The 14,195-nt window shown below is 27.0% G+C and overlaps 1 protein-coding gene across 1 annotated transcript in view; it reads left to right on the top strand.

Moving 5' to 3' along the window:
- The window catches only part of LOC142227028 (uncharacterized), a 41,308-nt gene that overhangs the window by 8,330 nt on the left and 18,783 nt on the right, over window positions 1-14,195 (top strand). The window lies entirely within an intron of this gene.

Here is a 14,195-nt window from a genome sequence, read left to right as displayed (position 1 = left end):
TTTACAGAAATAAAATGTTGACAAAATTATTTATAGAAATAAAATTTTGCAAACATTTTCAATAGAAATACAATTTTGACAAAATTTTCTATAGAAATAACATTTTAACAAAATTTTCTATGGAAATAAAATTTTGACAAAATTTCCTATAAAAATAAAATTTTGACAAAATTGTCCATAGATATAAAAGTTTGACAAAATTTTTTATAGAAATAAAATGTTTACAAAATTTTCTATAGAAATAAAATTTTAACAAAATTTTCTATGGAAATAAAATTTTGACAAAATTTTCTATGGAAATAAAATTTTGACAAAATTGTCCATAGAAATAAAAGTTTGACAAAATTTCGTATAGAAATAAAATTTTGGTAAAATTTTCTATGGAAATAAATTTTTTTTTCGAAATTTTCTATAGAAATAAAATTTTGTCGAAATTTTCTATAGAAATAAAATGTTGCCGAACGAAATTTTCTAATGAAATAAAATTTTGACATAATTTTCTAATGAAATAAAGTTTTGACACAATTTTCTATATAAATAAAATTTTTTAAAAAAATTTTTTATAGAAATAAAATTTTACAAAAATGTTCTATAGAAATTAAATTGTGCAAAATTTTTTATAGAAATAAAATTTTGACAAAATCTTTTATAGAAATAAAATGTTAACAAAATGTGCTATGGAAATACAATTTTTACAAAATTTCCTATAGAAAATTTCTATAGAAAATTTTATTTCTATAGAAATAAAATTTTGAGAAAATTTTCTATAGAAATGAAATGATGACAAAATTGTCTATAGAAATAAAATTTTGCAAAAAAAAATTTATAGAAATAAAATTTTGTCAAAATTTTCTATAGAAATAAAACTTTGAAAAAATTATCTATAGAAACAAAATTTGGATGTTTTTTGGTCGGAAATAAAATTTTGAAAAAATTTTCTATTGAAATAAAATTTTGACAAAATTTTCTATAGAAATAAAATTTTGACAAAATTTTCTATAGAAATAAAATTTTGACAAAATTTTCTATAGAAATGAAATGATATCAAAATTGTCTATAGAAATAAAATTTTGCAAAAAATTTTTATAGAAATAAAATTTTGTCAAAATTTTCTATAGAAATAAAACTTTAAAAAAATTATCTATAGAAATAAAATTTGGATGTTTTCTAATGAAATAAAGTTTTGACACAATTTTCTATATAAATAAAATTAAAAAAAAAATTATACAAATAAAATTTTGCAAAAATTTTCTATAGAAAAAAAAATTTGCAAAAATTTTCTATAGAAAAAAAATTTTACAAAATTTTCTATAGAAATTATCTTTTATAGAAATAAAATGCTGACAAAATTTGCTATGGAAATACAATTCTGACAAAATTGCCTATAGAAATAAAATTTTGACAAAATTTCCTATAGAAATAAAATTTTGATAAAATTTTCTATAGAAATAAAATTTTGACAAAATTTTCTATAGAAATAAAATTTTTAAAAAATTTTCTATAGAAATGAAATGAAGACAAAATTGTCTATAGAAATAAAATTTTGCAAAAATTTTCTATAGAAATGAAATTTTGCAAAAAATTTTTATAGAAATAAAATTTTGTCAAAATTTTCTATAGAAATAAAACTTTGAAAAAATTATCTATAGAAATAAAATTTGGATGTTTTCTAATGAAATAAAGTTTTGACACAATTTTCTATATAAATAACATTTAAAAAAAATTATAGAAATAAAATTTTGCAAAAATTTTCTATAGAAAAAAAGTTTTGCAAAAATTTCTATAGAAAAAAAATTTACAAAATTTTCTATAGAAATTAAATTTTGGAAAATTTTTTTATAGAAATAAAATTTTGACAAAATCTTTTATAGAAATAAAATGTTTACAAAATTTGCTATGGAAATACAATTTTGACAAAATTTCCTATAGAAATAAAATTTTGATAAAATTTTCTATAGAAATAAAATTTTGACAAAATTTTCTATAGAAATACAATTTAGACAAAATCAATAGAAATAAAATTTTGACAAAATTTTCCATAGAAATAAAATTTTGAGAAAATTTTCTATAGAAATGAAATGATGACAAAATTGTCTATAGAAATAAAATTTTGTCAAAATTTTCTATAGAAATAAAACTTTGAAAAAATTATCTACAGAAATAAAATTTGAATGTTTTTTCGGTCGGAAATAAAATTGTGACAAAATTTTCTATAGAAATAAAATTTTGACAAAATTTTCTATAGAAATAACATTTTGACAAAATTTTCTATAGAAATAAAATTTTGACAAAATTTTCTATAGAAATAAAATTTTGACAAAATTTTCTATAGAAATAAAATTTTGACAAAATTTTCTATAGAAATAAAATTTTGACAAAATTTTCTATAGAAATAAATTTTTGCGAAAAATTTATTTTATAGAAATAACATTTTGACAAAATTTTCTATAGAAATAAAATTTTGACAGAATTTTCTATAAAAATAAAATTTTAACAAAATTTTCTATAAAAACAAAATCTTGACAAAATTTTCTATAGAAATAAAATTTTGATAAAATATTCTATAGAAATAAAATTTTGACAAAATTGCCTATAGAAATAAAGGTTTGACAACATTTTTGTACAAATAAAACTTTGACAAAATTTTCTGCAGAAATAAAATTTTGTGGAAATTTTCTATAGAAATAAAATTTTGCAAAAAGATTCTATAGGAATAAAATTTAGACAAAATTTTCTATAGAAATAAAATTTTGATAAAATTTTCTATAAAAATAAAATTTTGCAAAAATGTTCTATAAAAATAAACAATTGTCTATAGAAATAAAATATACAACAGCTATCAAAATAAAATTTTGCAAAAAATTAATATAGAATTAAAATTTTCCAAAAATTTTGTATAGAAATAAAATTTTGCAAAAAATTTTTATACAAATAAAATTTTGTCAAAATTTTCTATAGAAATAAAATTTTGTCAAAATTTTCTATAGAAATAAAATTTTGCAAAAATTTTCTATAGAAATAAAATTTTGCAAAAAATTTCTATAGAAATAAAATTTGAATGTTTTTTCGGTCGGTAAGCAAATGGAACCCACCGAAAATGAGTCCCTAAACCTAAATGAAATAGGACACCAAAAGTAAGGCGACGGTTTGTAATGATTATGGGTCCCAACAAAAATTAACTGAAGGATGAAAATCGACGAAATCTCCTGGTTTGCCTTATCCTGACTAAAATAACTTTTTCTTTCCCAAATGTGTCTAATAAAATGTAGAGTGGCTCAGTTTTTCGAATTAAGAAAATTTCGATTTTAGGCCTTTGAAAATGTCGAATTTTGCAAATCGTTAAAAGTCGATCTATTTGAACCAACAACATTTCTCTATGTGTGCGCGTTTCCCCCAGGCAGTGGGTGTTAGGTTGAAATATATTACAGCGATGATTCGTATATTCCTTCAAGCCATTGAAGTTAGTTTTCAAACTTTTTGGTATCAAACAAATCAAACTTCTATGCTGACAATAAAAGAAGACAGGATTTTCCAATGTGATTCATTTCACAGTCATTGAGTTCTAAAGCGAAAAGTTGAACGGGCATGAGACAAAAAAGGATTGCAATCCCCAGTACACAACGAATCACCCCAAGTGTATTCGAAATGCATTCAATTTCTATTAGGGATGTCATCAGGGAGAAGGGTTCATTTAAAATTAATATTGGATTTGCATACTTTGTAAACTAAAAAAAAAAAAAAACATTTATTTGCCAAGTTTGAAACAGTAGAAGACTTGCTTTCCAGTTGTCTTTATTTGAGGGTAAGAAAAGAAAATCAAAACTCCCTTTATGACATCTCTATTTTTTACCCATTCTACTATATATTCACCTCAAAGGCTTGTCCGCAATCATGAAATTACAAATGAATGAAATTCTTGCACATTCATGTAGAAAACCAGCCAAGCAATGCAAGGAATCCCAAGAGATTTTAGACGCCAACAGTCAAGCCATCTACCTAAAATTGTTTTAATTGTTTCACAAATAAAATTGCTTCAATATTTGTTCTAGCAAATTTAGGTTTGTACTGTAGAATTTATTGAGATGTGTCGTAAACGTGCCAAGAATACCAAAATTTTGAAATTGATATAGGCAACCACCCTCTAATAGCAATACCATTGGAAATATATATATATATATATATATATATATATATATATATATATATATATATATATATATATATATATATATATATATATATATATATATATATATATATATATATATATATATATATATATATATAACAATTATCGCCGAGTGAAATTTGATATGGGTGTTCTAAAATGGTAAAGGAGTAAAGAGTTTACCGATTTGATTTGAATATTCACAACGAACATTTAAGGATTACTGGATTCCAAACAACTCTACAGGCAGTATTATTGATGTGCCACTTTTTTCATGCATTTTTTTTTTTGCGAAATTTTTTGTTATGTCACTAAATTTTATAATTTTTACGTTTGAGCACGACCGTTTTCACTTGACGTTGTCATAAGTGATCCACGTTTCATAGACAGTCACTAACCACTTCAGAAATGGATCGATTTTGATGATATTCAGTAGCGATTCGCAGATGCAAATTCAATCTATTAAGTTTTTCTGAAACGGGTTTTGTAAATCTCTTGCGGAATCGAAACAGTGCTTACATGACGAACGGACTGGACGATGTCCATGATTTTATCAAAAATTGACCAACACCTTTGACATTGAAATCCCCCGAATGGAATAGAGGAAACTAAAATTGCACGTGATCGTCTGTTAACATTTTCCCCGTCTGGATGGTATTTTCGCCCTTATCGAAAAGCAATCCAGCGTATTTGCTCTTTGTTAGTATGCATCCAAGGGAATGAAGTCGGTTCATTTTTGTCGGCGGCGGTTGACACTGAATTTTTAACACAATTAAAATTTTGGAAACTACCGTTGTGCAATGTTTACCATGCCCGCCTTACATGCAAAATTTCAAGGGTTTAAGCCCAGATTCGACCAAATACCAAAAGGTTTTTCAACGGTGGTTTATCTGTTAGATGCTGGTGACATTTTTGAGTATTGCAAAGCTTCTCTAGTGTGAAACGCCATTCGGACTGGGCTATAAAACAGAGCGCTTGTCATTGAGTGGGCAGCACTAATCAATAAGAGTTCTCTCTTCACCATCTGTGGCACCACAATGGACTGAAAAGTCTATGTGAGTTTATATAATGTGCACAACTAAACCTAACCTAACCTAAACATATGCGACGGCGGCATGGCGACTAATCAAATTAAAAGTGTCTGAACCGTTATGAGATTGGCAGTACAATAAATCGTACAATCAAATTTATATTTACATAAATTGGTTGGCAAAGAATAAAACAATTTTAAGCACGCTTAAACCAATGATTCACAAGACTCTTCTTCATCATCTATCTTTCACTGCCAAAATTAATCTCATCTTATTAAAGGAAAAGGAGCCCAGTATCTTGTTTCTTCTAAATGGTAATGCTGGACACAGAAAATGGTTCGAGTCTTCCGTATCCTTCGCGTCCAAGCACCATCCACAAATATCCTGTTATGATGCCAATTAACGGTCTCAAATCCTCTCTGTGCGTCGCCGTTAGAAATCCAGTGTTCTTATGTGGTTTGCTCGCAGAGCCCAACGTCCTTTCCATAGATCATTGCATTTGGCATTGGCTCTGTAAATATATAAATGTAGCGGAGGGCAAACTTCCATAACGCTGTTATCCGTGCCGGGTGTGCCTTCTTTAGCCAGCACATCTGCCTCCTCATTACCCATTATTCCATACACAGAGTGATATTATACTTTTCCGTGAGAGCTCTAAGCTCTCAAAGACAGCGGCTTCGACTACCTTCGACGTTATGTTTGCACTACTCAAGGTCTTTATTAGTGTCTGACAGTCAATGAAGAAGCTGATATCGCTTCTGAATATCAGTCTCATGGACAGTAGTTCTGCAGCTTTTGCAATGCAAAAAACTCCGCTTGCAAAAATGCTGCATCTGCTCTCCATCTTATATGACACGCTAATTCCCAACTCTTCGCAGTAAAAACTACTGCCACAGCTTTCAACCATTTTCGATCCATCTATATAAATTTCCGGATCTCCGAAATGTATGTGAAATTCTACCAATCCTCTATACTATACCGCAGAGGGAGCCCAACGTTCTTTCCATAGGTCACTGTATTTCACATTGGTTCTGTAAATATATGAAGATAGCGGAGGGAAAACGTGCGTAACGGTGTTATTCGTTTCGGGTGCGCCTTCTTTAATCAGCACATCTGCCTCTCCATTATTCCATAATGTCCATATACTAAGCACAGAGTAATATTATGTTGTTCCGTGAGTGCTCTAAGCTCTCTATGACAACAGGTTCGACCTTGGGCAATGCAAACATTACCTAAGGCTTTCGGCCTCATTAGCAGGAGTTCTGCAGCTTTTGCAATGCAAATACCTCAACCTGCATCCACTGTCCATCTCATATCAATCTCTAATTCGCAGTAAATACCACTGCCAGAGCCTTCAACCATTCTCGATCCATCCAGAGTCACCATATAGTCCGTCTTCAAATAATGCCCAACTGAAGCAACCAGTTCCGTGCGTTTGAAGTGCGCGTTTCCAAGCGAGTCCAGGTTCTTCAGTCTCATGAGTATCATCTCAGCTGTTTTCCTATTAGGCAAATCAAATTGACATACTCCCGTCAATACCTCCAGAGTTGCGGTGGCCGTTGTACTCATCGCACCAGTCATATAAATAAGATCCGTCCTGTTTATTCTATTGAATTTCTTTATATATGATTCCGATGGTTAGTAATGGTCCACCCGACGTAGCATCCATAGGTAGCTAATGATCTTCAAATTGCTGAAAAAACCACTGAAAGAGGGATGGCTTAATTCCCCCAACGTTCTCCACACAGCTTTTGGCACGCAGACAGTTCGGTGTGTGACTTCTTTAGACGTAAAGCTATATTTTCTAGCTAATTTAGTTCGGAGTTTAAGAAAACTCCCAAGTACTTAAACGATTTTGGGAGTCTCAATGTCGTTCCTTGAAATCCTTCAATGTTAGGTTAGGAAGCAAAAGAAACTAACAACTCAATAGGTAATAGAATATTCAGACCCAACCGAAACAAACAGCTATTGGATCCCCACCGTGGTGCAATGGTTAGCATGCCCGCCTTGCATACACCAGGTCGTGGGTTCGATTCCTGCTTCTACCGAACACCAAAAAGTTTTTCAGCGGTGGATTATCCACCTCAGTAATGCTGGTGACATTTCTGAGGGTTTCAAAGCTTCTCTAAGTGGTTCCACTGCAATGTGGAACGACGTTCGGACTCGGCTATAAAAAGAAGGTCCCTTGTCATTGAGCTTAACACGGAATCGGGCAGCACTCAGTGATAAGAGAGAAGTTCACCAATGTGGTATCACAATGGACTGAATAGTCTAAGTGAGCCTGATACATCGGGCTGCCACCTAACCTAACCTAGATCCCCAAATGAACAAAATCTCCATTTTTACTAGTATGAACTGTTGAGATTTGAAAGTACTACAAATCGAGATTTCGTGCCTAGTACGAAATATCGCAACGCAACGCAAGATGCAGATAAATAATGCCATCTGTTGAAATAATAATGGGTTGAAGTTTAATGAACCTAATGTATTTTTTTGTTAATTTTTCATACCGAAGGCCGATAGGATTACGGATGTAGTCGGTGGCTCAAAAAATGTTCCATTTTCTGCGTCCAATTTGGGAGAAATTTCCGAAAATATTTACAATTTTTATAGGGAACTCAAGTCGAATTTCAATGATATTCAAAATCAATATGAACCTTAGTTCAAAATCTGTCCATGAGACCTTATACTTCATATTGTTATGTATATAAGACAAAGTATTTATTGTCCGACCACTAGGTGGCGTAGGGTATCAAGGGTTGTATTTCTTTTAAGCATAGAGCCCAACCCAATTCGGTTACAACAATGAGCATTAATTTTGCAAAAATGTTTTGTTTTTATTATTATTATTGTTCTGTCTTTTTTTGGGGAAAACCACACCAAAAAAACGAATAATAATATAAATGTCTACATGCCATGGAAAAAACCTAACTAGATATCCACAATGTAGAGCGAGACGAACTGGAAGAATCACAACATGCCTCAGGAATGTGGTGTTTTATATTAGAACACACCTGTTATGCACTAGGAATAATAATTAATTTTAACTATACAGAAACCAGTGGAAGAACCATCACAATATCCAATGCACATAACCCATCTTTAAATAGGCTCAAATGTTCGAGGCACGTGCATATCCACCGACATAAGAACGTTATGAGTTTTGCTAGGAGTAAGTGGTATATGGGAATAGTTAGAAGCATACAAAGTATTATGCTATGATATTAATGTGTGAACGATATTACGATGGTTATGGTCAATTAGTGGAAGGGATAAACGCGTGCACTATTGAGACAGCATGGGTATAGAATAGAAAATTCTCCACCCACATAGCTTTAAGATTACGCGAGAAAATGTTAGGTAAAGTAAATATTTACTGTAGAGTATCATTACAAGGGTGATTAGATAAGTCAGATAGCCTTAAAACCATTATGACAAAGTCTTGGTTTGCTTCCTAACATAATCTTCTTTTAATTCGATACATTTGGCCAAGCGATGCTTCAACTTGTCATACAGTGAAAGTGAAAAACTACCATTCCAAATTTTACTTGTAGACTAATGCGTCCACATTACAAGATTATTCGAAATTTTTTATATTCTTTCAAAATTTTATTTCTATAGAAAATTTTGTCAAAATTTTATTTCTATAGAAAATTTTATTTCTATAGAAAATTTTATTCTTATAGGAAATTTTGTCAAAAATTTATTTCTATTGAAAATTATTTCAAAATTATATTTCTATAGAAATTTTTGTCAAAATTTTATTTCGACAGCCATTTTTGTAAATTTTTTTTATATGGAAACTTTTGTTAAAATGTTATTTCTATAGAAAATTTTGCCAAAATTTTATTACTAACATATAGAAAATTTTATCAAAATTTAATTTCTATAGAAATTTTTGTAAAAACTTTTTGTAAAAAATTTTGTCAAAATTTTATTTCTATAGAAAATTTTGTCAAAATGTTATTTCTATAGAATATTTTATCCAAATTTTATTTCAATAGAAAATTTCGTCAAAATTTTATTTCTATGGAAAATTTTCTCAAAATTTTATTTCTATAGAAAATTTTGTCAAAATTTTATTTGTATAGAAAATTTTGTCAAAATTTTATTTCTATAGAAAATTTTTTCACAAAAAAATTTTGTAATAATTTTATTTCTATACAAAATTTTTTCAAAATTTTATTTCATATAGAAAATTTTATCAAAATTTAATTTCTATAGAAATTTTTGTAAAAACTTTGTTTCTAAAGAAAAATTTTATTTCTATAGAAAATGTTGGCAAAATTTTATTATAGAAAAATTTGTCAAAATTTTATTTTGTTAGAAAATCTTGCCAAAATTTTATTTCTATAGAAATGTTTTCAAAATTTTATTCTTATAGAAATTTTGTCTAAATTTCATTTTTTAGAAATTTTTGTAACATTTTATTTCTGTAGAAAATTTTGTCAAAATTTTATTTCTATAGAAAATTTTGTCAAAATTTTATTTCTATGGAAAATTTTATCAAAATTTTATTTCCATAGAAAATTTTGTAAAAATTTTATTTCTATATAAATTTTATTTCAATAGAAAATGTTGTCAAAATTTTATTTGTATAGAAAATTTTGTCAAAATTTTATTTCTATTGAAAATTTCGTCAAAATTTTACTTCAATAGAAAATTTTGTCAAAATTTTATTTCTATAGAAAATTTTTTCACAAAAAAAAAATTGTAAAAATTTTATTTCCATAGAAAATTTTGTCAAAATTTTATTTCTATAGAAAATTTTGTTAAAATTTTACTTCAATAGAAAATTTTGTCAAAATTTTATTTCTATAGAAAACTTATGCACAAAAAATTTTGTAAAAATTTTATTTCTATAGAAAATTTTGTCAAAATGTTATTTCTATAGAAAATTTTATCCAAATTTTATTTCTATAGAAAATTATGTCAAAATTGCATTTCTATAGAAATTTTTGTTAATTTTTTTTTCTATGGAAACTTTTGTTAAAATTTTATCTCTATAGAAAATTTTGCCAAAATTTTATTTCTATAAAAAACTTTGTCAAAATTTTATTTCTATAAAAAACTTTGTCAAAATTTTATTTCTATAAAAAATTTTGTCAAAACTTTTTATAGAAAACTAACATATAGAAAATTTTGTCAAAATTTAATTTCTATAGAAATTATTGTAAAATTTTTGTTTCTAAAGAAAAATTTGTAAAAATTTTATTTCTATAGAAAATGTTGGCAAATTTTTATTATAGAAAAATTTGTCAAAATTTTATTTTGTTAGAAAATTTTGCCAACATTTTATTTCTATAGAAATGTTTTCAAAATTTTATTTCTATAGAAAATTTTGTCTAAATTTCATTTTTTAGAAATTTTTGTCAAAACTTTATTTCTGTAGAAAATTTTGTCAAAATTTTATTTCTATAAAAATTTTGTCAAATTTTTATTTCAATAGAAAATTTTGTCAAAATTTTATTTGTATAAAAATTTTGTCAAAATTTTATTTCTATAGAAAATTTTGTCAAAATTTTATTTCTATAGAAAATTTTGTCAAAATTTTATTTCTATAGAAAATTTTTTTCACAAAAAAATTTTGTAATAATTTTATTTCTATAGAAAATTTTTTCAAAATTTTATTTCTATAGAAAATTTTATCAAAATTTTACTTCAATAGAAAGTTTTGTCAAAATTTTATTTCTATAGAAAAATTTTTCACAAAAACTTTTGTAAAAATTTTATTTCTATAGAAAATTTTGTCAAAATTTTATTTCTATAAAAAATGTTGTCAAAATGTTATTTCCATATAAAATTTTGTCAAAATTTTATTTGTATAAAAAATGTTGTGAAGATTTTGTTTATAGAAAAATTTGTCAAACTTTTATTTGATAAGGTGACGTTTCCTCGATTCATAGTAGCAATTTATTGGATATGCAGTGCATTTCTTATGGGAAGGCCAAAATCCGCGACGGAATACCGTGATAATGGTATATTTGTGTCATCACATATCAAATTTTTACATTCGGAAAATGGAAAGGAAGACATTTTTTCCCTAGTGCGGAGAATTGGATAGTGTTGCCATCGCTTATCAAATGTTTGAACTCACCACTAGGAATTGTTATTCCTTTCGACGTGGAAATTGTTTTTATTAAACTCCAAAGTTGAATATTGAAAAATCATGATTTATTGTCATCAAAATGACTCGGAAATAAGAAAAAATTAAATTTTGGTCGACAAGGCTGCTGTGTTTGTTCGTCGCGGGAAAATCTTTCACTTGCCGCCTTTCGTTACACACAAAAAATTTTTTCTCTGATTCAATCACCAAATTAATTGATCCAATTAATTTTTTAATTGAAATGTCTTCAATCACGAAAATGATAGTATCAATCACAGTTTTAATTGGGCATAGAAAAAATTAATTGATTTTTTCAGCAAAATTCAATTCATTTTTTAATTGATTCAATTAAAAATTTAATTGATGTTGATTGCAAAACGCAATTAATTTATTAAGGTAACTATTTTTAAAAAGGTAACTATTTTTAATTACTTAGTTAGATTGGCTTAGAGTTTTTATTTGGATTAACAAATGATTGTTTGAAATACATTTTTAATTAAAAAAGTAAAAAAAATCAGTACTTTTTTTAACTGAATTAGTCTTCCGAATTTGATTAAAAAGTTATTTGTATTAATTAATTTTTTAATTAAACATTTTAAAAATTTCAATCATTGACTTAATTAACTTAATGTTTCTATCATGATTAAAAAGTTAATTGAATCAATTAATTTATTAATTGAAAAAATTTTCAACTTCAATTAACTTTTTAATTGGAAATATTTTGGTGATATTTTTTTCTGTGTATGTTAACACACTAATGGTGACAATGTTTTCAAGTGGACCCGGCTCTAAGAATACCATATGGATCACAACTTGTGAATCCCAGAAAAGGGCCACTGTCACCCTTCCGACCGATAGGGTAGGCCTTTACATCATATGATCAATAGGCCATTCTTCGCAACACGTTCGTCTTATTTCGTTGTCAACAATATCTTTAAGGAGGAAATAAGTATTTTTGGTGAACGAATATCAATGGAACAATGCTTTCGACAACATTCACGTTTCTTCTCTCAATTCGTTAGGTACACCCTCAAAAAAAAAGCGCTTCTGTAACATATACCCCAAACACATTTTGCTTCAAACATATATATTTTCAGGATTGGTCCAAACAAAATATTGTTTGTATTGTTCAAACATATTATGTATGTTTCACCATACACTGGTAGAAAGAAATTTTAATGAAATTTTCTTTGTGTGGATATATTTTTAAGGCGCCAATTGGTTACATCCATTATTTTACTTGCATCATACTCTCTAGGTCTCTCTTTCTAAACATGTATATGTTTATAGTCTATTTCTAAATTAATATATGTTTGCATCGAAGCATATTATATTTACAAACATTTTATATCCCAAACATAATATGTTCTAACATATTAACATATATGTCCCAAACATGTTATGCTATTAGTTTATGAACATTATTTGCTTGCACTTAAAAAAAATTTGAGTTCCAAACATATAATTTTTACACCCAAACATATGAACAACAGTCTTTTTCGTCCGTGTAGTGTTTAGCGCTATTCGAAATATTCTATTCGCTTTTAAATTAATTAAAAAGTTGTCCTCGCGCAAATTTATGACAGTTAAACTGTTAAGGTTCCACGTGCAGTAATACAAATAGATGGATTTGAAATATGACACATGATTTTTTTTTTTTCTCCAGTCGAAATCTTGACCATAACAGATTCCAATAACCAAACAATAATAATCTGATGAATTCATTCTAGGAAAATGATTCATTGTTAGTGAATTTATTTTATGACAAATGCGTATTCGTTTATAGATAATATCTATTAATAGAATACATTAGAGCGGGTCGACGCACATTCCGGTTGATCGCACACGAAATGAAAAATGTTAAAGTTAAGTTTACTATTAGGTTAGGTTGTAAAGGTTGACAACAATTCTTCAATTGAATTGATGTCTACTTAGGCCTCTATAGGTCCATTCTACTTCCTCGCGGTAATTTTCTCAACTTCTTCTTCGTGTGGTGGTCTCCTTTAAATCAGAGGCCCTGACGAAGGTGAGTGTGTTCCTTAAGCTACACTCTCGCAGATGGTGAGAGCCTGAAAGAAAAAGGGGTTCAGTATCTTGACTCTTCTAAAGAATAATGCTGCACAGTAAGTGGTTTCGATTCTTCCCTAACTTCCGGATCTAGACCACGGTTGACACATTTCGTAGAATTAGACCAAAAATGGTAGGTTTTTTTACTGTTTGGAAAATTGCTTGAATTCTTGATATTTTGGTAGATTTTGATAAATATTCCTCACCAACTAAAAGAATTCTCTATAAAACAAAATTTTGACAAAATTTTCTATAGAAATAAAATTTTGGCAAAATTATCTTTAAAAAAAAATGTTGACAAAATTTTCTATAGAAATAAAATTTTTACAAAATTTTCTATAGAAATAAAATTTCGACAAAAATTTTCTAAAGAAATAAAATTTTGACAAAATTTTCTATAGAAAAAAATTGGCAAAATTTTCTGTAGAAATAAAATTTTGACAACATTTTCTATAGAAATAAAATTTTGACTAAATTTTCCATAGAAATAAAATGTTGACTAAATTTTCCGTAGAAATAAAATTTTGACAAAATTTTCTATAGAAAAAAAATGGGCAAAATTTCCTGTAGAAATAAAATTTTGACAACATTTTCTATAGAAATACAAACTAAAAGAAACTAAAAGAATTATCTATAAAATAAAAATTTTGACAAAATTTTCTGTAAAAATAAAATTTTAACAAAATTGTCTATAGAAATAAAATTTTCACAAAATGTTCTATAAAAGAAATGTTGACAAAATTTTCTATAGAAATAAAATTTTGACAAAATTTTCTTTAGAAAAATATGTTGACAAAATTTTCTATAGAAATAAAATTTTGAC

The sequence above is a fragment of the Haematobia irritans genome, chromosome 2 (genome assembly GCF_050003625.1).
Source record: "Haematobia irritans isolate KBUSLIRL chromosome 2, ASM5000362v1, whole genome shotgun sequence".
NCBI lineage: Eukaryota > Metazoa > Arthropoda > Insecta > Diptera > Muscidae > Haematobia > Haematobia irritans.
This window is presented reverse-complemented; position numbering and strand designations above follow the sequence as displayed.